The sequence below is a fragment of the Sus scrofa genome, chromosome 8 (assembly GCF_000003025.6).
Source record: "Sus scrofa isolate TJ Tabasco breed Duroc chromosome 8, Sscrofa11.1, whole genome shotgun sequence".
Lineage (NCBI taxonomy): Eukaryota > Metazoa > Chordata > Mammalia > Artiodactyla > Suidae > Sus > Sus scrofa.
In genome coordinates, this window is record NC_010450.4 from 129934608 (window position 1) to 129960566 (window position 25959).

Genomic DNA, 25959 nt, shown 5'->3' on the forward strand with positions numbered 1-25959 from the left:
CACACACAACAGCTATTTGATCCTTTTTTGCTTTTTAAAACTTCAGGGAATTTTTTTTCTCCTTCTTCACAAGTTCTTGCCTATTACTAAGTAATTGAGACTTTTGAAATGTCATTGTCAGCATTTTCAGGCTATGATTTTCCTGTCTGATTAACAAAGGGCTCTTGTACTTTCTCTCCCTGCTTTCAGAAAGGTGAGTGCACTTGATTTGTGCTTGATGTTCACATGTAGCTTCCAACTTTAGCCTCCCACTGCTGACTTTCTGAACTTGACCTTGGGATGGTCCAGAAGTTGGATGTGTCTACTTAAACAAGCTGGGACAAGTACCTTTTTGTTGTATTGGTCCTATTGAGAGCATTCATATGCAAGCTGGATAACTTTTCCTGCATCCCTAATTTTTCATTTTTAAAGCAGCTCTCTTTTTCCCTTTCAAAACTGACATACATGGACTTTGCCAAATGGTCTTCTTGCTTTAGTTCTGAGCGAAAGCACTGGCAAAGAATAGCAAACGACTAGATATTTGGACTAAAACTAATGTCTGAAAGAATTTAGAATAATAACATCTTACTTCCATGAGTACTTACTATTTAGTCAATAAGAGAGAGTTTATTATCTCATTTAATTCTTACACCATCAAGTGGGCATGCCCATTTTATAGATGAAAAACTAAGGCTCACAGGCTATCTGTGGCTCATAGGAGTCATGCAAGTAATATGTGAGGGAAAAAAATTCAAATATAAAATTGATTCCAAAGCTTTCTGCTGTAGAGCACATGATTCTGCCTCAAATAGGATGTAGTTAAATAATATCTTAGGGCTGTAAAAAGGGAATTCGGTGGTAAAATGCATCTTTTCTTCAGAGAGCAATGCCCCCTATCAGAGAAGAGAAAAGTTTTCCTTTCTTTTCTTTTCTTTTTTCTTTCTTTTTCTTTCTTTCTTTCTTTCTTCCTTTCTTTCTTTCTCTTTCTTTTCTTTCCTTCTTTCCTTCTTTCATTCTTTCTTTCCTTCTTTCCTTCTTTCCTTCTTTCTTTCCTTCCTTCCTTCTTTCTTTCTTTCTTTCTTTGCCACCCCTGCAGCATGCAGAATTCCCTGGGCCAGGCATTGAACCTGTCCCAAAGCAGTGACCAGAGCCACAGCAGGGACAATGCCAAGTCCTCAATCACTAGGTCACTAGGGAACTCCCCAGAGGAGAAAAATTCAAACGTAAATTGGCAAGATTCCACCATTTGCTGATTAAGATCATCCACTGAAACAACTGTAGAGAATCGTTTTGAAAGTTCCGTCTTTTCTTGGTGTTCCGTAGATATTCCAGAGCAGCTTCAAGAGCCATGGGAACAAAAAGCTCTTCTGTTTAACTCAATCCTCATTTTTCCGCCCTGCTTGATTTAGCCTGGGCAGAAAGCGCGGAAGCGGAAGGAAAAGCACGTGCGCCCTTTAGGCACATTTTTTTCTTTGCCTTTTTTCCCCTTGGCTTCTAAGAATCCCTTTGTGCATGTGTCAGGTGAGTGTGAGCAGCCACTGGAATGGGAGGAGAAGGGGCAGGAAGGGCTCATCAGCATCTACGCTGTCCTAAGCACTGTGTTTTTCAGACATTCTCTCCGTCAAATGCCACAGCAATGCCACGAGTTAATGACGCTGTTCCTACCTGGCAGCCGCTTCAGCTGTTTTACAGGTGAAGAAACCTGGGCTCAGAGAGGTCAAGCAGCTTCTTAGCCGCAGCCCTGGAAACCAAACCCAGGTGATCGGTTGTCTATCAAAGAAATAAATAAACATGGACTGTCGCTCACGACCTCTGGTTTTAGGTTAGTATTTACACGGGATTTTCAGAACGCAGGATCTATGACAGCAGGCAAGATGTCATCACTTTTTATTTATTCGACATAAGGAGGGCATCCAAATTTTTGAAAATTCATTACCTTGTTTTCTAATCGAATGCTTCGCTATCAGGACTCTGGAGCCCCTTGATTACGCTTTAATTAAACAGTTTCGTGGCAACAGGAGCCTAAGACATTGAGCTTGGCGCCAAATATTACAAACTGAAACACCGCTCGCTATGTCCTTATAAACCAGGCTGTGTCTTTCAGAATGATGTTAATATATATAAACCACATTGCCGATAAAAAAGAAACACAGGTTTATATGACCACACTGAAATCTGTACAAGCCAGGTTTCCATTCTCACTGTCTATTTCCAGTAAATGAAGGCCTCTGTTCATTCATGCAGTGCTTGATAGTTGTGGAAAAAAAATCATTCCCCTCCAAGCCTCAAGCACACGGGGACAAAATAATTGCTAGTTTCAAGAACAAAAGAGCAGTTCGAAAGCATCTGTTTGAGAGTGGACTTGTTATGTCAAAGAGTTCTTACTGGACAAATTTCTAGACAAGACAGAAGCTCCAGAAGGAGATAGAAAGTATATATCTCGTGTGGCTACATCCTTCTGAAATTTATCATTAGGCTTTCAAAGGTAACAAGAGCTGATTTTTTTGGGTCCCCATTCTTTGTAACATCTGTCTGTTATAAAAGGAAGCCATTTTGCTGTTTCTAGGATGATTTGTTTTGAGTTCTCCTCGGCCGTATTGGACATGAATTTAATAATCGACATGGCAAGAGAGAACGGCTCAGGCCTGAAGCTCCGAGGATGATTTTAATCCTGATTCATTGTGAAAGTTCAAATGTAAGATGTGATCGTGGCTCTCGAATGCCACAGAAATGACCATCACGACACACTCCCCCAGCATCTTCTGGCATCTTTCTCCGACTGTATTGCGGGAGAACTCTGCATAGACTCAGCTCAGTGTTGGAAGCCTGGGGACTTTTAATCAGAGGTTCTGCCCGTTAAACTCAGTAAATGGTTCTGAGACGTGGTGGATAAATGGTAACAGTTTCCCCGGGAGTTTCTGTAGTTATTTTGGAATTGGCTTGTTAGAGAGCTATAAGGTATTCCTGTCACACTGGATTCCACAGAGTCTAGACCGTGCAACTAAAAGTGACATTTTTATGGTGAACTAAATTTGGAAACCAAGAAAATCTTGGAGTAACACTTGGATTACGTGCATATATTTTAAAATTGCCTTATATGTAAGAAACAGTGGAAAACCTCCCTCCCATCATTGTCCCCACCCACCCAGTCATCTCCGCAAATAATTTATTCTGTATGCTTTTAGAACTTTCTTGTGCATAAACAATAAAATACAAATATATACTCATATGTCCGCCTTTTTATATAAAAGGTAACATAACAATGCACAGTGTTTTGCACCTTACCTTAGATCCTTTTCTTTTCAACATGCAAGGAGCTTGAGCTCTCTCTTTCACAGCTGCTTTATATCACGGCCATAATTTATTAAACTTGTGTCCTACTAATGGACATTTAGATTATCCCGGTCTTTTGCTTTTGCAAACATTCTGCAGTGAATAATCTTGTATGTGTGTTTTTGAATATGTACAAATGTATGTGAGAGATACATTGCTAGATGTAGAATCCCTGGATCAAAGGATTACATTTATAGTTTAGATAAAATCTCCAAATTGCCCTTAATGGGGCCTGTAATAATGTGTATACTGCGTCATCAAACTTTCATGTGTGGAGTCCCCATCATGACACAGCAGAAACAAAATCCGACTAGGAACCATGAGGTTGTGGGTTCAATCCCTGGCCTTGCTCAGTGGTTTAAGGATCCGGCATTGCTGTGAGCTGTGGTGTAGGTCACAGATGCAGCTTGGATCCTGCGTTGCTGTAGCTGTGGTGTAGGCCGTCAGCCGTGGGTCCAACTGGACCCCTAGCCTAGGAATCTCCCTATGCCGTGGATGCGGTCCTAAAAAGCAAAAACAAAAACAAACAAATAAATAAATAAATAAATAAACAAAGAAGAAAAACCTTTCATATTTCATATTAGATTGGTAACAATCTAATAAATGGGAAAACAGTACTGGTTTAATTTCCATTTCTCTTATTATGAGTAAGTGAAGTTGAGCATATTTTCGTACAAGCTTAAAACTTGGCTTGTATTTGTTCTCCTGTAAATTCTATCTTTAAATCTCTTATCCATTGCTACTAGATGTTGGTCTTATCTACTTCTAGAATTTCTATATATGTATATATATTAGGGACATTAACCTTCTGCATTATGAATTATGTATGTTTTTATTTCCGTCAACTTTTGGCTTTTGATTCTGCTTATGGTGTTTCCGCATACATATTTATTTTTATGTAGCTAATTTTCTAAACATTTTATCTTATGGGTCTATATTGTGAATCATAGTTAGAATGACCCTTCTTCCCCTAAGCTAATAAAACGTTTTCCATATACAGTCATATTAGTTATATATTTTTAGTAAAATTACATACCAAATAGCATAAAAGGCCAAATTGGAAGCAGAACAATATGAAAAAGGGTTCACACCATGAAAACATTAGTTTATCGTGTGTACTATGGAAAGCCCTGTCCCCAATTTCCTTTATTTTCAAAATTCAGTTTTATTTATAATTCAGTGTTGTGAACTTATACAGTCAGCACATAGACACACAAAAGAAAAATAGATAAAACATTACACATAATAGCATTCAATAAAAATTTGGTAGCTTAATGATTTATGGAAAAATGGTGTTACCAAAATGAGTATCCTAAAATTCAATTATCAAACTTTATAATAAATTTCAAAAGAGTAACAACAATAATAAAATTATTTAACACACCATCCTCCCTTCATAAGAATTTGAGTGTATCAGCTTCTTTTTAGAATGCGTAGTAACCACTTACTGGAGTTAGAATGTGCCAAGGTTCGTTTTCTTTGTGTATCTTACCCAGTCCTGCAAAAAAGATCATTGTCACTTAAAAAATCCAAGTGTAAGAGTTCCTGCCTTGGCGCAGTGGAAACGAATCCGACTAGGAACCCTGAGGTTGTGTGTTCGATCCCTGGCCTGGCTCAGTGGGTTAAGGATCTGGCGTTGCCGTGAGCTGCGGTGTAGGTCGCAGATGCAGCTGGGAGCTGATGCAGCGGTGGCTGTGGTGGCTGTCGCATAGGCCAGCAGCTGTAGCTCTAGTTCAACCTTTGACCCCTAGCCTGGGAACCTCCAGAGGCTGCAGGTGCAGCCCTAAAAAAATAATAATAAAAGAAATAAATAAAAGTAAAATGATAAAATCCAAGTGTAAAGAGAGGCCAGTTGGATGCTTGATGTCAATACTCAGGAAGACGGCTCTCATCTTTTCGCAGGCGAGGCTGTGTCGGTCATTCACTGCCAGGCACTCTGGTCAGTCAGCGGTGCCGTTTCCATTGGTCCCTACCCGTGTCCCGGTGGATATCTTAAAACCCGCTTCTGCTCATGGGGAAAAGACATCGCTTTGGTAACCGTGGGTCCAGGACGTGGCCTTCAGCTTTGTAGGACCAAAACATTGTATTTTCCAGTTCACTGAGAGTTGACAGTAAACTTTAGGAGGTGGAGTCTGTACTGGATAAGCTGGCGGATGCTTATGGTTAATCTAGACATTCAAAGGACTGGTTTTTACTACACGAATCGTTCTTGTCGAGGAGCGTGGAGCATTTGCGCGCTGGTCAGGAATCCTCTCCCTGAAGAGACTGGTAAAACCCTCGTATGTTCCTCAGATGTAGCCTACGTCTTCCCAGGTGTTAAGAAACTTTTAGGGAGTTCCTCATCAGGTGAGTCTCCGTGATCACGCGGGTTCGATCCCTGGCCTTGCTCAGTGGGTTAAGGATCTGGTGCTGCCATGGCTGTGGCGTAGGCCTGCCACTGCGGCTCTATTCAGCCCCTGGCCCCGGGGAATGTCCACTGGCCACAGCTGCAGCTATAAAGAAAAAAGAAAAAAAGAAAGAGAGAAACTTTTTTTTTTTTTTTTTGCCTTTTTTCTTGAGCCACTCCTGCAGCATATGGAGGTTCCCAGGCTAGGGGTCGAATCGGAGCTGTAGCCACCGGCCTACACCAGAGCCACAGCAATGCGGGATCCGAGCCACGTCTGTGACCCACACCACAGCTCATGGCAATGCCGGATCCTTAACCCATTGAGCAAGGCCAGGGATCAAACCTGCAACCTCATGGTTCCTAGTCAGATTCATTAAGCACTGAGCGATGATGGAAATTCCTGTACACTTTTAAAGTATGCATTTTACAGTATATAAGTTATATCCCAATAAAGATGTTATAAAATATATATACTAAATATTTCCTAAACTAGACTAATTTGGAATTTCAGGTCTCTGACTCAAGTCTCTTTTTCTCCAAAAGAGAAAACTAGTCACAGAGACTGTAAAGTTCTTCCCAGGCCACAGAGTGAATTAATTAATAAGAGAGGTGGGTCTAGAACTCAAGTTTCTTGAGCCCTAGTCTAGTAGTTTTTGGTCCCACTCTCATTTGAACATTTGGCTCCTCTCTCTTCTCATATATAAAATGAGGATAAAAATAACTTTCCCGGGAGTTCCCGTCATGGTGCAGTGGTTAACGAATCCGACTAGGAACCATGAGGTTGCGGGTTCGGTCCCTGCCCTTGCTCAGTGGGTTAACGATCCGGCGTTGCCGTGAGCTGTGGTGTAGGTTGCAGACGCGGCTCGGATCCCGCGTTGCTGTGGCTCTGGCGTAGGCCGGTGGCTACAGCTCCGATTCGACCCCTAGCCTGGGAACCTCCATATGCCGCGGGAGCGGCCCAAGAAATAGCAAAAAGACAAAAAGACAAAAATAAATAAATAAATAAATAACTTTCCCGTGGCCCTCCTCTAAGAATCACGTGAGGAGTTTCTGCTGCGGCTCCGCTGGTGTGGAAGCTGACGTAGTCTCCACGAGCGTACGGGTTAGATCCCTGGCCTTGCCCAGTGTGTTAGGCATCTGGCATTGCCTCAAGCTGCGGCACAGGTTGCGGATGCAGCTCAGATCTGGCAGAGCTGTGGCTGTGGGTAGGCCAGCAACTGCAGCTCCAATTTGACCCCTATCCCAGGCCCTAAAAAGAAAAAATAATAATAATAATCATGTGAAAGCAGTTATCAGAGTGGCTGGCACATTATTAGAATTTCATAAGTATCTGTGGAATGAATGAGTGAGTAAGCAAGGGAGCAAATTAATACATGTTTGATTTTTCCCTTTCTTTCCTTAGGCGTCAACTCAAACTTTCTCCTTCCCCCGTTTCAAGTCAAGAAGGAACAGGAAAATGTCTTTGTAGGTGGGGAGAAAATTCAGGTATTATTTATTCTTTTTTTCTCCAAATTTATTAAATAATTTGTCTAAAGCATTCAAGGAAAAATTTACCTGATTGCAATATCCTTACATTTTCCCCATTAAACTACCCTCTTTCTTCTTAGTATATGACAAATTTAAATTGTGCCTCTTTTTAACCAAGGACTAGATCTGTGGTAGGTCATAGAAATGGTAGAAGGGGAATAATTTATATTGTCAATTTGAGCTGGAAAAAAAAAAAAAAACCAGCGAAGCTGGGCCAGAGCTTATATATCCATTTCAATATCGAGGACAGAACTGAGAAAGCATTAACACTGAAACCTCGCTTCTCCCATACCTGGACAAAGGCACTCGCGGTGTATCCATATTTGGCTTTTCCAACCTAATGTGAGTTTTTACCATTTTATACCTAGAAAGCTTACCTGCCTGGTTTGACTGTTCAGTGCAGTGCAAAGCAGTGGGCTTTGGGAGTTTCGCAAGACGAGGTCTAAAATCCAACGCCATCACTGGTCAAATGCATGATAGGAGCAACCGACCTAACCTATTTGAGAGGAAGTAATACCTACTTCATGCGGTTGTTGAGAGAATCAAGTGATAAAATACATGACAAAAATCTAGCACGGTGCATGCACATTTCATTGTTATTAACTATCTTACTTTCTTGTTTCTCCTGTTGAGTATAGAACAAATCCATTTGCATTTGTCTGTCTTCCCAAGACTTTACTTACCCGTGAAAATTTCTAACTGATCTTCCTGGGATCCCCTACTCTTCCAAGCAGGTACCATGACTGTTATGATGGAGCCATTAGGTCTCTAGAGATGAGGTTTGAATTTTTTGTCTTGTAGACAGAGTGGTCCTCCTAGCTCCCTCAGATGCTAATTACCTGAATGTTCCAATCCTGTCCTCTGCAAAACTCTTTTTGGTAGTAGCTGCTCTGAGTTCTGTGTGGAGAAGGATTCTGAAGCCACAGGAAAGAGTTCTGTGGTCCGGGGTTGCCATGGGCTCGAAGGGTAAAGGCAAGGCTGGTGCTCTTGCCACGAATTAGTCATCCTTGTTGCGAACCTGTGCTGAGTTCATCTTGGAAGCCCTGTCCTTGTACCAGTAGCTAATGGAGGCCTTCGTATGCAGATCTTCAATCTGTATTTCTTGAAGGAATGAATGAGTAACGTACAAAGCAAAGAATCTGTGCCCAAAAGTGATGAATCAACAAGGAAAAACAAAAAAACTGGACAAAAGTGAAATAGAGATGCTTTAAAGACATTACCTGTCAAGTATAAATGAGCAAAATTTAAGGGCGTAAAGAGAAGGGACTGCCTGTGAAACTTTCTCTCAGATGTGCTGGCCACAGCACTCCCTCTTCTGGGAGCACAGGTGCACGGGGTCAAATCATACATTGCTTAAAATGCCCTTTATATGTGGCATTGATTCCTTCCACTATGATCCGATCACTTCCGTTTGCTGTGTCCAAGTTGAAATAGGTAAGTCTGGGCGCACTTCCTCTATGATAATCCGTCCAGGAGACTTACAACCACAGCTCCCTGACAGGGGTACTGCTTTAGCAATGGGACAATGTGTGGGGAGATATCAGGGCCACTTAAAATTTAAGAACTCTCAGGAGTTCCCACTGTGCCTCGGCAGGTTAAGAACCCGACATAGTGTCCTTGAAGATGCGGGTTCGATCCCTGCCTTGCTCAGTGGGTTACGGTTCCGGCGTTGCCACAAGCTGCAGCATAGGTCACAGATGTGGCTCAGATCTGGTGTTGCTGTGGCTGTGGTGTAGACTGGCAGCTGCAGCTCCAGTTCAACCCCTAGCCTGGGAACTTCCATATGCCACAGGTGCAGCCCTAAAAGGAAAAAGGAAATTTAATAACTCTCTAGAAGCATTCTCCTAAGGAACTATTCAAGAGAGCCAGTTAAGGAAAATAGCCTGAATATTTGTGATGGAAAAGGCCCTATACACAGGGAGAAAGGAAAGCGGGCAGGGGGATGGGGGGCAGCAGGAAGGATTCTTCTATCTTGTTCTTGGATGGAACTTTGATGTGTCACACAATGGATTTTCCTAGGTGTTTGGTAAACGGAAGATATGCAATGTAAAGGTTTTTTTGGTTTTGTTTGTTTGTTTGTTTTTTTGTAGGTTGTCTCAGTGAGCGGCTTTATGACTAGGTTGGAATTCATGGAGAAAATCTTTACACAAGGCACTCTCTCCTTTCACTCTGATACAGCCAGAACAATGGTGTGTTGCGTTTACATGTGCGGGGACTTCACTTTCTGTTTTGGTTAGGTTCTGCTGTGCTAGAAGTTACCCTAACACTTCACAGCTTAAAGTAACAGCCATTTATTTGTATTTTATTTTATTTTATTTTTGAGGGCTGCACCTGCGGCATATGGAAGTTCGCAGGCAAGGGCTCAAATCAGAGCTGCAGCTGCAAGCCTGTGCCACAGCCACAGCAACACTCAATCTGAGCCGCCTCTGTCTTTGGCTTAAGGTTCAAAATTGAGCTTCTGTACACGTGTTGAACTTCTGGCAACACAAAAGTGCCATCTGTAGGTTGATAATAAATTATATGAATACCTGTGATTCTTAATTCTTTCAGGACCATACAGTTAAGGAGTCTGTAGCCCAAAAAAACAACAGCAACAAAATCTTGGTTATTGAAGTCACTTATGTAGGATCACAGGTAATTAGTTAGTGGCGAAGAGGGCCTGGAACCCACACATTCTGAAACCTGACCTAACTCAGTTCAAACCTTCTCTCCACCTACTACTCTATGGGCACTTACTCAAATCCTTTAGCTTTCCTGAACCTGTTTCTTTATATCTTTATATGTATCGTTATAAAAAATATGTTGGGAATTCCCATCATGGCGCAGCGGAAACGAATCCGACTAGGAACCATGAGGTTGCAGGTTCGATCCCTGGCCTTGCTCAGTGGGTTAAGGATCCGGCATTGCCATGAGTTGTGTTGTAGGCTGCAGACGTGGCTCGGATCCAGTGTTACTGTGGCTATGGTATAGGCTGGAGGCTACAGCTCTGATTGGACCCCTAGTCTAGGCCCCTCCATATGCCATGGGTGTGGCCCTAGAAAAGACAAAAAGACAAAGAAAAAAATATATATATTGATTTTCTCATACTTTAAAATGTAGTAACATAGCGTAGAGATGTTATGTGAAATGCTTATTTCCATGCTTAGTGCAAATTAAGCCCTCAACAAATAATGGCATCCATTGTTCTCATTCTGATTATTATTTTCAGTCTAATAAAAGCAAAATGTGAATAGTGGAATAGGATTTTTATTTCAACATTGTGTTTTGAAGCAATAATGAACACTTTTCAGTTATGTGACAGTCATATAAGAAGGTTATGGTAGGAGTTCTCATTGTGGCTCAGCAGGTTGGGAACCCGACCTAGTGTCTGTGAGGACCTGGGTTGGATCCCTGGTCTCATTCAGTGGGTTAGCATTGCTCTGAGCTGTGGCGCAGATCACAGATATGGCTCAGGTCTGGCATTGCTGTGGCTGTGGTACCAGCTTGCAGCTGCGGCTCTAATTTGACTCCTAGCCTGGGAACTTCCCTATGCCGCAGGTGCAGCCCTCAAAAATAAAATAAAATGACATACAAATGGCTGTGACTTTAAGCTGTCAAGTGTCAGGATAATTCCTAGCACAGCAGAACCTACCTAACCATAACACAGTATCTTGTGTAGTTCACCCACCCACAATCAAGCTGCCCTGTGGCACCAGTAGAAGGGATGGCGTGAGACTTGTGCAGACAGGTCCCACAAACGATCACAGCTCCTTCTTTAAACCCATGGAGAGTCCACCGGGGGCGAGGACAGCTGCCGGGACATGAGGTCACTCACGCAGCCCATGGAAGAACCCACATGCCTGCACCACCTTGTCCCCCGTGTGAGAGTCACCTGAGAGGTACACCCTCTGGCTCCCATCAGGCTTTCAAGGACTCCAGCCCTCCTGCCCTCGAGTCTATCATCTGAGGCCCCAGATACTGCAGAGCAGAGGCCAGCCACGCCAATATTGCCCTTCCTGAATCCTTGATCCACAGATACCATGAGATGGTAAATGTGGTTTTAAACCCCCCTTTTTTTTAGTTCTTTTTATTAAAGTATAATTGATTTAGATTTACAGTGTTGTATCAGTTTCTGCTGTACAGAAAAATGACCCAGTGACACACACACACACATATGCTCTTTTTTTTTTTTTGTCTTTTTGTTGTTGTTGTTTTGTTTCTATTTCTTGGGCCGCTCCCGCGGCATATGGAGGTTCCCAGGCTAGGGGTCGAATCAGAGCTGCAGCCACCGGCCTACACCAGAGCCACAGCAACACGGGATCCGAGCCTCCGAGCCGCGTCTGCGACCTACACCACAGCTCACGGCAACGCCGGATCGTTAACCCACTGAGCAAGGGCAGGGACCGAACCCGCAACCTCATGGTTCCCAGTCGGATTTGTTAACCACTGCGCCACGACGGGAACTCCTCTTTTTCTTGTATTATCTTCCATTATGTTCTATCCCAAGAGACTGGATATAGTTCCCTGTGCTATTCAGTAGGACCTCCTTGCTTATCCATCCTAAATGTAATAGTTTGCATCTATTAACCCCAAATTCCGAGTCCATCCCACTCCCTCCCACCTGAAAATCTCAAGTCTGTTCTCCATGTCTCTGAGTCTGTTTCTGCTCTATAGATAGGTCCATCTTGCCCTATTTTAGATTCCACATATAAGTGATATCATATGGTGTTTGTCTTTCTCTTTCTGACTTGACGTAGTGTGAGACTCTCTATTTGCATCCATATTGCTAAAAATGGCATTATTGTGTCTTTTTTATGGCTGAGTAGTATTCCACTGTTAACCTACTTAGTTTTGAGGGATTTGTTATGTAGTCATAGATACATAGATAACAAGTACAAATGTATTAAGTATTTAATATCTTCCAACTGCATTTTAGAAAAAGAGCTTTTCATGTCTACAATGTAAGTGCATTAATTCCTTTGCAAGATGTTGATTTGGATGTGCAAACAACTATTTTCACACTCCTTTTCCTGTGACCAGTATCTCTGTCAGCATTGTGTAAAGTGGCTATCAGAGAGAATTTGTAGCAGCAGAGAAGTGTTGCAACACATGCACACACTGCTGATGCTTAGCAGACTTGAGTTTTCATAAGAAAGTAGCTTGTGTTTCGGACACAGAGCAGTTTTATTTTTATAGTCGCAACTCGAAAGGCGGAAATCTCTGGTTTGTACAGAGTTCAGTTTGCTCACACATTCCACATTTCACTTGGTTGGACACGGGGAGAGGATGCAGGAAATGAGACACTTTTTTTTTTTTTTTTTTTTTTTTATGGCTGCACTCATGGCATATGGAAGGTCCAGGGGCAGGGATCAAACCCTAGCCACAGTTGCAACCTATGCCAAAGCTTTGGCAACACAGGATCCTTAACCCACTTTGCCAGGCCAGGAATTGAACCCGCACCTCCACAGTAACCTGAGCTGCTGCGGTTGAATTTTTAACCTACTGCAGCACCAGAGCAGGAATTCTGAGACATACTGACTGCAGCCAGCAATGCAGTCACTTCCTGTGTAACTCTTGATCTCTTGGGAATTCAATTATTCTATTCAAACTCCAATTCTGGACAGCAGCCCCTCTTACATGTTCTCCTCTCCCCCTTCTCTCATTCTCCCCAGAAGAGGGGCGGGATTCAAGAAGAAGCTTATGTCTTGTTTTGAAATAGGGGTGAGGGTGTCCACCTGCTCTGTGCATTGGCCTCTCATCTTTACTGACCTTCTGTGCACTGCAGCTCATCTAGCCTCCCTGTCCTCACTGCACCGGCTCCTAAAGCTCCTGAGGCTGCTGTAATTCAGAGGGCATCATTCTTTTATATGGTCAATTCAGACTCTCCCCACTTCTCCGTTGCCCACACCTTGCGCTTACCCTGGCCTCACGCTGGTGCTGCTGATCCACTGAAACTTTGCCTTGTGATCCCATCACCCGGTAACCTCACAACAGCATCCACTCTCTCTCTCTGAAATAGAGACCTTGGGCAGGCACAGGGGCGCTCAATCCTCAGACCTTTCTCACACATCTCGGTGAGTGTCGAAATTGTCTTGCATCTCTTCTCCATACTCTGGAACTGAGGGACTCTGCAGAGTAGGGACTAATTTACTTCTCCCACTAGTCTTCCAGAGAACTACAGAATTCTAGAATACCTTCTTGCTCATGTGAAGATAGAAGCAACGCCTCTTGGTCCAGGAGGAAGCCTGGCAAAAGCTTTTTTTTTCCTTCTTCATAATTCAGATGTCCTACATAGCCACTTATGTATGGGAGACCTAGTCAACAAGTGAATCTTCTCCCTTTTAGGTAAAATTAACATGAGCAATTCATCAACTCATGGAGCAGTGCTGTAAAAATGCTTTTAAGTACCTCCTTATTCATGCCTGCAATGTACCTAGAATTTTGTTTCATTATGGTAAACTATTCGTATCTTCCACAAAACAGGATGCAGTACCTGGCGGTGTATCATATACCCGACCACAGGGCACTTATCTTCAAGTCAAGCAAGACTGGCATGATCTTGTTTCTACCCAAAGGCAGCTTTGGAGATGGAAGCTTGAGGGGTCCTGAAAAAAATTTAGTGACTCAGTCCATGAAAACAAAGGAAGGAAGAGATGGAGCACATATATACAAGTGCATGGCCAAGATCGCCCATGGAGTTGAGTCCCCAGGGACCCCCAGCTTTGAGATGTCTGCTTCAGAAGGTGAAAGCAAGTCAGGGAAAGGTGGCCATGGAGACAACAGCAGGTTCTGATCACCAGCATTGGGCTCATCATGTAAAGCCATCTTGCCTTTCTTCTTCCTCTCCCTGCCTTCATCTGCCACTGCTCATTCCTTCTGAGCAGAATCAAGTAACTTTAAGAGCACAGCTTCTAGAGACAGACCTCTGGATCCAATGCCACCTCAGCCACTCGTTAGCCATGAGAACAGGTTCATTTGCCTTGCCTTGTCTTGGTTTTCTCATCGACAAATAAAACGAGGACGCTGTGATAGTGTCCCCCTGAGTGGGCTGCTATGGAAGACAAGATAAAATTCTATTTGTGAAATCCTTAGATGGTTGGAAACGATAATGATTAGCTATCATTATTTCCCCTCTAGTTTGCCTTCCCACTCTCTACTAGTCAACTCAGCTACTGTAACAAAATACCAGAGACTCAGTGGCTTAAACAAGAGACACTCATTTCTCACAGTGCTGGAGGCTGGGAGGTCTCCAGGGCACCGGCCAGGCAGGTGTCACGCTGAGGTGTCGTCTCTGTCCCAGTCACAGCTGCCATGTTGCGCATGCACGTGTGACCTCTTCTTTGCGTGCACACCGGCGGCGTTGAGAGAGAAAGCTTCAGCTCTGCTGTGTCTCCTTATAAAGACATTAATTCTATAAGGTTAAATAAGGTCATTCTTATGACCTTATTTAACCTTAACTGGTTCCTTCGAGGGAATTGGAGTTTCAACATATGAATTGAATTGGGGGAGGCGGGGGGACAAACATTCATATATAACACATTCCTCCGCATACCCTCACCGGATTTCTTCTTTCACCCTGTACCCAAAGTCAAAACTAGATTTTCTTAATGACTAGAAACTCTCAGTGAATGTCCCACAGGCCAAAGAACCCGATGCAATAGAATGCTGGCTACCCCAGAGTTTCTACATTTTGTTAACAGCTGTCACCTGGGCTGGTCATGCACTGTGTCTAGTGAGTCATAAAGAACAGTTTGTAACAGTTACCTATTCTGCCGACAAGGTTGCCTAAAACACTACCCCAACACTCAGTGGCTCAAAACAGTAAGTGTTTCCGGTTCACGCAAGTGGAGTCAGGTACACTGAGGCTGTGTGTGTCTCCTGGCCCCTCTCTTGTGTTTGGAAGGAGACTGGCCGTTGACTGAGACCTCATTTTTCTGGGCCCTATCTGGCCAAGGCACCCCAGCTTTGCTCGCCAGGCCTTATTCTCTGTGTCCCTCACAAACCCCGGCAGGCTCTTTCTGGCATGTTCTTCCATGAGGCGCAAATGTGAGTGGGCCTCATCCGCAGTCCTGGAAACAGAAGCCAAAGGAAACACTGGGTGTCACAGGAGAAATGAGGCATTATAGGCATTTGGTAACCTACTTCACCAAAGATCACCTTACCAGCTCCACCTCCCCATTCTCTTTCTTTTTTTAACTTAAAAAAAAAAATCACAAGATTAAATTACAGAGGATATGTGCTTATAAATGGTGTACATTGGTGAAAAAAGTTTTATTTAATTCACCAATTACCCTTTGGGCCCATAGACTGAACATATATGTATTAGTATCAATGAGACCCTGGTGCCCTATAGTGAGAAAAAAGTCTTTCTTCATAAGGGTCGTGGGTTTTTTTGGTTCTTTGAATTTGGGGGAGCGGAGGGGTGTTGTTTTTTTCAGGAAACATATTTAAAGAAAGTTCTGAAAATAATTTATTGTGTTTCTGAAACTGAGAAACTTTTTTTTTTTTACTGTGTGCTACCTATCATCCACAAAAAGAGCATACGAATTACATCAGAAGGCGGAAACACATCAAAAGCTATTTTTTTTTGAAAATGTATGACATTCTGATGATCCTGTAGTTTACACTTAGCCGTGATCCAGAGATGGCCAAGAATGAGAGAATGCGACTTGAGGCAATTAAACTGTGATGCGCTGCCACCTCGTGTGCTGTGCCTGTAAACGCCGTCAGTTTCCACTCACCTCTCTAGAATACCAATCAGAAAAACATGCTGCAATGGAGACATCTTGCCCTTCCAAAGGCCAGGATTTCCCCAAACTGTTTGTGCCCGTCTGACTCTTTGGCAACCTATGGACCTCTTTTCATAATAATTTTTCTAAATGTATAAATAAAATGTTAGAAACTCTATTGAGGAGCTCCTGCTGTGGCTCCGTGATAACGAACCCGACTAGCACCTATGAGGATGCAGATTTGATCCCTGGCCTCGCTCAGTGGGTTAAAGGATCCGGCTCTGCCCTGAGCTGTGGTGTATGTCACACACGTGGCTTGGATCTGGTGTGGCTGTGGCTGTGGCGTAGGCCGGCACCTGCAGCTCTGATTCTACCTCTAGCCTGGGAACTTCCATATGCTGTGGGTATGGCACCCTAAAAAGAAAAAGAAAAAAGAAAGAAAAAGAAACTATATTGAAATACAAGTTGCCCAAAGCTTCAAAACAGCATATGTAACAGACTCATGTATGCGCTTCTAATTACAGAACAAAATCTAGGGGCAAGTCTAATAACTTCTGGGATCTCAAATTAGTACATAGTGTAAACATATTTGAGATAGCAACATGTGATATAATATGAAACTGCGTGTCACAGGCTAATGTCATTGTGGTTTGTCGCCTAAATTCATATTTAAAGGAAATGCTAAACTATAGCCATACAGTATTGGAGGAATTCTTATTTTTTTCCAGTAGTGTTGACAGATCACCTGAGTTCTAGCCACAGGCTTCTTGGGATCCAGAGACCCCAAATTAATTATTCCTGATTCTTAATACAGTTTGCATTTGATCACCAAACAAGGAAATATTAGACATCAAAACTTTCAAAAATAAACCTTCACAAGGACCCTCCAAATCCACAGAAATCTTCTTTAAACAGGGTATTTTTAAAGAACAAAACGCTTTTTTCTCACAAAGAGTATTTTTCTACATCATTCTACAGTGAACATGTATATGATATAGGCTGTTTTTAATATTGTTATAATCATGGATTCAAGCAGAGGTCTATAAATTACACGCTGAGTTCTACTGCATTTCTTAAGGAACTGACTAGGTTACCTGGATTCTAGCCCAAGATTTGTCTTCGACTGACTCAGTGACCTTGTACACGTCTCTCCTTTGTCTCCCTCTTTCCTTCCTCCTTTTTCTTTGCTTGCTTCCTTCTTTCTTCCCTCCCTACCTTTCTCCTCCTGCTCCCTCAATCCTCTCTCCCCGCCTTCTCTCTCCCTCTCTCTTTTTATTCTGCCTTCGCCAAGCATTTAATAGGAGATAAACGTATGCTCATCACTGCACTGAGGAGTGTGGGTGGTGCTCTCAGGGACTTCACATTTAATCCCAGTAAAGCCGCAGACCCACCACACCCCTAAAGAAGCTCAAGCTTCCGTGTACAGCCGACCCCCCATATCCGCAGGGTCTGCATCAAAAGCGTCAACCAACAGCGGATCAAAAATATTCAGAAAAACATTTTTTTTCCCAGAAAGGCTCAAAAAGCAGAACTTGCACTTGCCATACTCCAGCAACTCTGCATAAAATTTACACCTGCTTACAACCAGGTACATCGCGTCACTATTGCATGAGGTATTAGAAGTCATCTAGAGGTGATTTCAAGTATACAAGAGGATGCAGGCAGGGTCCATGCAAATCCTATGCCATTCTATATATATAAGGGCCTTATTTAAGTCCTTTATCCCTTTATGAATATCAAGGGATGTTCATCTGAGGATTTGGGCAGCTGCCAGGCATCTTGGAACCCATCCCCTCAGATGCAGAGGGATGGCTGTGCTTCACTTTCATGGTTCCAAGGAGACTTGGCGATGGTTTCACGTTTCTAAGGTTTGGAAAGTTTACCAAATGGGACATTGAAACCAGTCACTTAAGACCCCTGACTCTCTCAATTCCTGCCTCTCCTCCAATTCACTGCTTTTAGGCATTTTGAGATCCCGCTAAGCCAGAAGCTGAGGCAGGGGGTGGGGTGCATTTAGTTTTCATTTAATGAGATACAGTTATGTGGTTCATATCATTTTCAAGCACAGGAAGCTTCTCAAACTCATGGGTACATGTTAATCCCTAGAAATTTTATCTTATCTGGTCATTTTCCTCTACTTAGTTAATGTTTACATACTTAAGAAGTAAACTATATATAACATATAATTTTAACCTCAAGAAGGAAGTAGCCAATCTCTGTGGCTATGAAACTGACATTACACAGGTCTTTCCTCTCCAAGATAAAATCATCTAAAGAGTGATGTGCTTATCTGGTTTTGCCCACCTGGGGCACCGGACTCTTAAGCAGAATGGCTAGAATCCACTGCGTTAAGTGTCTCTTTCTATAAACACCTGCAGCCGTCCCTGGTTGTTTTAGCACATGGCTCTCTGAAGTTAACCAAAGATTGTTGCATGTGATGAAATATCATTCCCTGTGGAAACTGCTGTGTGTCAGCTCGGCTGGGCTGAGGAGGTCCCTTCGTGGCTCAGCAGTTAATGAACCCAACTAGGATCCATGAGGTTGTCCGTCCGATCCCTGGCCTCGCTCAGTGGGTTAAGGATCCAGCCTTGCCATGAGCTGTGGTGTAGGTCGCAGACACGGCTCAGATCCCAAGTGGCTGTGGCTGTGGTGTAGGCGGGCAGCTGCAGCTCGGATTGGACTCCTAACCTGGGAACCTCCATGTGCCATGAGTGTGGTCCTGGGGGTGGGGGGGAAATGAACTACATTTCCCAGCACTCTTCCCTCCATGCCTCTGATTAGGCCCAGGAGATACTATTGTGTGCAATTTGGGGGATGGAGGTGAAGCCACAGGCATTTTTGTAGCTCACACACTTCGTCATTTATCTGCTTTCTGACTGCATCGTGGAAAGCGGCTGCCCCGTCTTCCCCAGGAACCCCCTTGGGTTGTCCGGCTCCGGGGCCTGGACAGTGTTGTGCTGCACGATGAAGGCTCCCAGCTTCGGCAAGTCCCGCATCCCCTCAACATCCGACGTACAACTGACAGAGGTTTCCAGCCTTCCTCCCGGGCTCCAGCTCCTGCTCCTGGGTCCAGCCTGTTCTCGCGCTGCCCCACTTACCGTCTGTCTTCCCCTCCCGACCACCTGCTTGGCAGACTTGAAACTCTAGCCTCAGCTAGGAGGACGAAAGCTTTACAGGGGCTTTCTTAGCAGCTCCCACAAATGCATTACGTCCAATCCCAGTAGCAGATCTCTGATTGGTACAGATATGGTTCTGCTGCTCTGGCTGAACCCTGACGGATACAAGGATAGCCACGTATCCATTCATATAACACAGCAATGGCTAATTAACTTTGATCTTGCTCACCGAAGGAACTGATAATGATGCTTAACCAGCCTGGTTAAAGCATAGTCTGTTCTGATCCCATCGAGACCCTTCCCCCGGCTCCAGGATTCTCCACGTACGCTCTTCCTCCTGTCCTGCAACACCCATGCTGGAAGGTCATCAGAGACAGTAAAGCTTAGTGCTCTCAGCCCTCCCCTTCCCCTTTTTTATTCCCCTTGTCCACATTCCCTTGGCCACGATCAGCATTCTCTCAGGCTGTACTGTTGGGAGGGGCATTTAAAAACTTAACAGTCCTGCAGAGAATAAAGCCACGCTCTCTGTTGCCCTCCCACCTGCTCCATGTGACTCCATTAATCATGGTCCGGCAGCGGGAGCTCGGGGGCGTGCAGGCTTTTACGGTTTAATCACTTCATGTCCTGTGAGTTAGAGCAGCTTGAGTTGTTAGCCTGGCAGTCCCCAAACAAAAGTAGGCACTGGGCCGGGGATATTGGGATATTGGGTCAGAGAGATTTTATATCCCTGAAGTCCAGTGTGGGGCTTTAGAATAGTATTCAGCGTGTTACTGAACACAAGTATGTGGGCCTGAGGCCAAACAAACTGAAACATCAGAGTTTGGAGCAGAGAAAGCTTTCCTGCAGCGCGGGAGCAAGGGAGAATGAGTGACGGATGCTCAAAAACTCCAAATTCCCCGAAGGGTTTCAACAAAGCCTATTTAAAGGCCAGGTGAGGGAGCGCCATCCCAGGGGTGTGATCAGCTTGTGCACAGCTCTCTGGTTGGTTGATGACGAGCTCACAGGGCCGTGTCACCGGGGTTATAACATGATCAGTCCTTCTGCTCCAGGAGGCCTGGGGATCATGTGTTCACGGTCATCAAGGAGTTAATTTTTTCTATTTGGTGGCGGACTTTCAACATCTGAAAACCCCAGGAAATATGCATGAGACATTATTACCTGGGTACTTCAGAGAGGAGCTACAGCAGAGGGTATGGGAAGGGGACTGTCCCAGGAAGGCCCCTTAGAGTCCTGCTTGGTTACAAGTGGGCATCTATGCCCAAGGGCAGGCTACAAAATGTTGGTGGGGTGAACTGGGTCAGGGTCAGGGCCACTGCCAAACTCACTTATAAAGACATTAAGAAAGACTGAGGCTTTTATTTCATATTCCCGCTGCACATCCTTAAAAGACAGATTTTTAATGGAATGTCTCAACTATTACCTCCTATCTGAAGCCTTCCTCAGTTCCTCCAGACAGAGCTGCTATCTTCTTCTTGGTTTAGTATATATTATTCATTTCTAGTATATAATATCATTATAGCAAAACTCACATTGTTTACTGATGAGATGCTTGTCCAGCTAATCCACGAGACTGTAATCACTCAAGTAGGAAAACACATTTTATTCCCCTTTGCCTAATGAGTGCCTAACATATTAATGAATTTTATTAAAATTTTGGTGATGTGAGTTCCTTTTGTGGCTCAGTGGAAACGAATCTGATTAGCAGCCATGAGGACACAGGTTCAATCTCTGGCCTTGCACAGTGGGTTAAGGATCTGGCGTTCCTGTGAGCAGTGTAGATTGTAGACACGGCTTGGATCTGGCATTGTTGTGGCTGTGGTGTAGGCCAGCAGCTATAGCTCCATTTTGACCCCTAGCCTGGGAACCTCCATATGCCATGGGTGTGGCCCTAAAAAGACAAAAAATAAAATAAAATAAATTTTTGGTAAAGAATGTTTAAGTTATTTTTGTCCCCTCTAAATTTTGTCTTCTCTAAATTTCTCGGGAAAGAACATAACAAATAGGTACTTTTGTATGTTACCAAACATCTGTCTTCTGAACGTGAACTGACAAATATCGAGACTCTATCTAACAATTAAAATGTTTACTACCATTTCTGGCCCTCTGCAACAGTGTTATCCCGTAGAACTTTCTGCAGTGGTGGCAGAAATTTCTTCCTGCAGTTATGAACTTGAAATATGGTCAGCACAGCTCTTGGATGTTTGGCCACATGCAGACATTCCCACAGGGAAAATCCGTATTACTGTTTTCCGGTGGCTGTGGGGTGAGAACGCTGAACCCTAACCACTCGATGTAGGTCCCCAGAACTTGTCCCTTTGGAGAAAGAATTCTGCAAAGAGACCGAGGGTAGTGAGGCAAATAAGGGTTTATTAAGAGAGGAGAGAGAGATGATAGGCATGGAGAAAGCTTAGGCAGGCTGGGGGGGTAGGGGGATATGGAGACAGAGAGACAGACAGACAGAGCAAGAGAGGAGAAGAGCAACGCCTGCTTTGGAGGTGGTTTAAATCACTTGTATGGGACACTCCCTCTGGGCTTCCTCTGGCCAATCATCTGGCTTCTCCTGACTTAGGAACACCCCCCACCCCACACCCCTGCTACGTCCACATGTATCTTTTAGCTACGATGACTTCTAGTGCAAGGGGCTCTCGGAGTTGCCAGGAGGTACAAGGGTCTGGTGGCCCTCTTCGCTCTGACCCCCGAGGACCCTTTTCCACACATGCGTAGTTCCGGAGATCTTCTCGACGTCAGGAATAAGAAATAGGGGTGGTCTCTATCTTTTATCCATGCAGGACGCAGCTCCTCCTTGCACCTGCCATAATCTTTATCTTGAAGGTATCTGTCCACGGGGACTAGGTTCCAGTTGCTCAGCCTGGGACGCATCTATCTCCTGCTTCATTACAACTGTAGGTCTTTTAAAAATGCTACAGACAAAGCTCTATCCGCTTCCTTCTTCCGGAAGTCAGTCTTCTGAACTTGAACACTGTAGATATAGAGGGAAAGTATTTCATCCAAGAACGGATGTTGGTAAGATAAGTTTTTCATCCAAAAACAGTCTTGGAGTTCAGGAACATCATTGACTATTGGCTGTTATTAATAACCTTTAAAATACTTCCCATTCACTTATTATATGTTCTATTTTTTAAGTCTCCTTTAAAAATTTTTAAAGAGTCTCATAAAACAGGATAAAAGATAAACCTGTTACACCAATGTCATCTATATCATAGGCTCGTAGGAGTTTTTCAAGAAAGTTTATGACAATGAATAGAGACATTTCATGTGATATGATGCATTTTTACTGTAAGGTGAACAGACTATTGTTAAATAATGAATCTTCATTTTATTTTATTTTTTTGTCTTTTTGCCATTTTTTGAGGCTGCTCCTGCAGCATATGGAGGTTCCCATGCTAGGGGTCGAATCGGAGCTGTAGCCACCAGCCTACGCCAGAGCCACAGCAACACAGGATCCGAGCTGCGTCTGCAGCCTACACCACAGCTCACAGCAACGCCAGATCCTTAACCCACTGAGCAAGGCCAGGGATCGAACTCCCAACCTCATGGTTCCTAGTCGGATTTGTTAACCACTGAGCCACGACGGGAACTCCTGAATCTTCATTTTAATCTATCCTTCAAAAAAGTTTTCCTGAGATTATAGAGCCATTCAGTTTAAAGGACTATGGATAGTTTACTAAATACATTTATATCGAGCTATCTATTAGGCACAAACATTGAACTACGAAGTCAATGTCAGTTTTGTTTTGTGGGTTGTGGGGGAGGAGCATTTTTTGTTCTTGCCATCAAAAAGAGACACCAGAAAAAGCAAATCTATAGGAATTATTAATTCATCAGGATTCTTATATTTAATACATACCAAAAAGCCCCACTCACTGGTAGTAGGAAAAAGGTTTCAACTGGTAAAATTTATAAGCGAGGACTGTAAAATGGATGGTACCTCGGAAGCTTTATCATGTATGTGTTACGTACGTGTGTTATCAAGGAATCCCCCGCACAAACAGCAAGTGTGCGTCTTTTAGAAGAGTTAACATTCAGAGAGACTAATTTAAACCAAGAACCTCAAAAGCGAGTCAACTGGCCTCATAATGACTAAGTTTAAAACTTCCTACTTACAAAGCAGTTAACTGTAGACTTTTTTTTAAGTAAAATGAGAGCCATGCTTCAAAAGCACCCAGTGATAGTACAAATGCAAAAGCAGGATCCAAAAGAATTGCAGGATGAAAAAACACAGAAAATGAAATTTGTTCTGTGCCGTAATATTCAAGATGTGTGTTCCTATACTGCCTTGATGAGAACCTGCTTAATGCATTTGCTTATACAGACCTGAGTTTGAACTTGAGGTGCATCACTGACTTGTACACTTGGACAGATTCTGTGCTTCAGTTTCTCCATCATGATTTTCTTATATAAGAAGCATTTAGAACATTAAGCGTTCAGTAAATATTAGTCTCTATAAAGGCAGTGTTGGCTAATAGGAGTGCTTTGTCTGAAATTCCTAACAGCCTGGTCTCTCAACTTTATTTCTTAAAATGTAAATCTTGATCATATAATCTTTACTAATGCATTTTATTATCATTCAAGCATAAGCTATCACAAGATAAGTCAGGGCAATTGTAAGCTTGCAGAAGGACAAGAGTTAAGAAATTGTAATTGAGCCAAACTAAAATTCTACTCATCGCCATGTAAGTGTCTAAGGCCATATGCAGAACTAATTGCAAACAGTCCATTCGCCAGCAGTAGCAAAAGTAATCTTTCACTAGTTAAACACAGTAGCAATTGCTCCTGTCATTATATTGCAACCTGCACTTGCTTGTAAGAGTCTCCTTAAAACTTGAAAGTTTTTTAAAAATCAGAAATAATAGAAAGAGGAGAAAAGGGGATCAGTATTCTATTCCAGAACTCTGGTAGGAGATGAATTATAGGAGAGAGAATAGGTAGTGACAGCTGGAAAAAAAAGAAAAGTAAGCAGACCAAATCCCTAGGGCCTGAAAGAAGAAAGGATGAAACTGAAAACTGACCTCAGATGAAGAGCCTGAAACCCAAGGGCTCCACCAGCAGGAGGGCCCATATGTTAACCTAACAGCAGGGAGATGGGAAAGATGCCCAGTCAGGGATTCTGTCAACCTGCTGATGAGCTAACGAATGGAAATGTCATTAGAGTTTGGCTCTACATCTAAATCTCGGCCCCATCATTTGCTAGCGCTGCAACATTAGGCAAGTGGTTTAAAGTCTCTAAGAGTCACCACTGTAAAATAAAGATGGTGTTTGCAGTTTCTTACAGTTTTGTGGCATTAAAAAAAAAGACAGCATCTGTGAAGGAATTAGCACAGTTTCTGGCAGAAAATAAATTTAACAATATTGTTAAATAATTAGTTTTTTGGATTTTTTTTTTAATTTGTAGGGCTGCACCCACAGCACATGGAGGTTCCCAGACTAGGGGTCAAATGGGAACTGTAGCTACCAGCCTATGCCACAGCCACAGCAACTCAGATCCAAGCCACATCTGTGACCTACAGCACCGCTCATGGCAACCCCAAAACCTTAACCCACTGAGCAAGGCCAGGGATTAAACCTACGTCCTCATGGATGCTAGTTAGATTCATTTCCACTGAGCCACGATGGGAACTCCAATAATTAGTATTTGAAGATGAAGAGCGAGTCCCTCAGTAACTGCAGATAAATAGATAGTAATTCAACTGTTAGCGGCCAGGTTGACTCTTTGAGCTAGGAATCAACTAATCACTCTAGACAGAGTCACTTATTAAAGTTGTTACACCTTTTCTCTTTTTCTGATCTTGGTAGTTTTTCTTAGATTCTCCTGTATTTTGTTTTGTTGATGTTTCTCACGAGCTCCTCACTCGGTGCTTCGGAAGTCAGCTACGATGGGATGTGAGCCCATAAACTAGAAGTGTTTATCTGCTTCCAAAACTTAGGCCTACTCTTTACTTTTGCCTCATTTAGAAATATTTCTACGGACCTGACCACCCTAAGGAAGGCTGCTGCCTTTAGAAAAGAGTGCATACTTCACACGCCCTGGCTTCAAGGTGTTACACCTGCCGCAAGGACAGGGATGTCAGACACAGCCACACTCTACACAACTGTTAGAGCAAGTGTGCTCACAGATTTAAGATAATTGGCAAATAAACATTCTCCCCAATAAACAGTTATCACTTACTCCTTAACAGGCCACTAATGCTACAAGCTATTAAGAGGATATAAAAAGATCCGGAACATCTGACCTATTAAATGTGATTTAAATTGCACTGAAGTCCCTAGTGATATGATGCAGAAAAAAGGTTGTAAGTACAGGCTTTAGACTGCGCATCAAAAATCTGAGTTCCTTAACCTCCCTTGACCTCAGTTTCCTTCTCTAAGAAATAAAGCTTTTGAGCTACCGGATCTATTAACTCCCTACTGAGTCAACCACGGGGTGATTCTGTGACTGTGATGAGCACTTAAAGTGCTAAAGATAGTTGATTTAACAGGTGTGTACGTCTCCCAGAATATAAAAGTGTATCATCTCGGAAGACAGCCGTGGTCGTTTGTTTGTTTGTTTGTTTGTTTTAAGTTATCAGGAGTTCCCTTTGTGGCTCAGCGGTAGCACACCCGACTAGTAACCATGAGGATGTGGGTTCAATCCCTGGCCTCGCTCAGTGGGTTAAGGATCCAGTTACCATGAGCTGTGGTGTAGGTCGCAGACACGGCTCAGATCCTTCCTTGCTGTGGCTCTGGTGTAGGCCAGCAGCTACAGGTCTGATTCGACCCCTAGCCTGAGAACTTCCATATGCTGCAGGTGCAGCCCTAAATAGATATACATACATACATACATAAAATGAAAAAATCTAGGCCCAAGCATTTTGCTATAACACTGGTAAATCACTTACCAGCTTGCTTTTGA

The 25959-nt window shown here is 43.3% G+C and overlaps 1 long non-coding RNA gene across 1 annotated transcript in view; it reads left to right on the forward strand.

Moving 5' to 3' along the window:
- LOC110262189 overlaps window positions 1-25959 on the forward strand; it is a 105456-nt gene that overhangs the window by 54154 nt on the left and 25343 nt on the right. Inside the window, exon 2 of the long non-coding RNA XR_002346871.1 lies at window positions 7101-7183. This is a non-coding gene — a long non-coding RNA (uncharacterized LOC110262189). The remainder of the gene's footprint in view (window positions 1-7100; window positions 7184-25959) is intronic.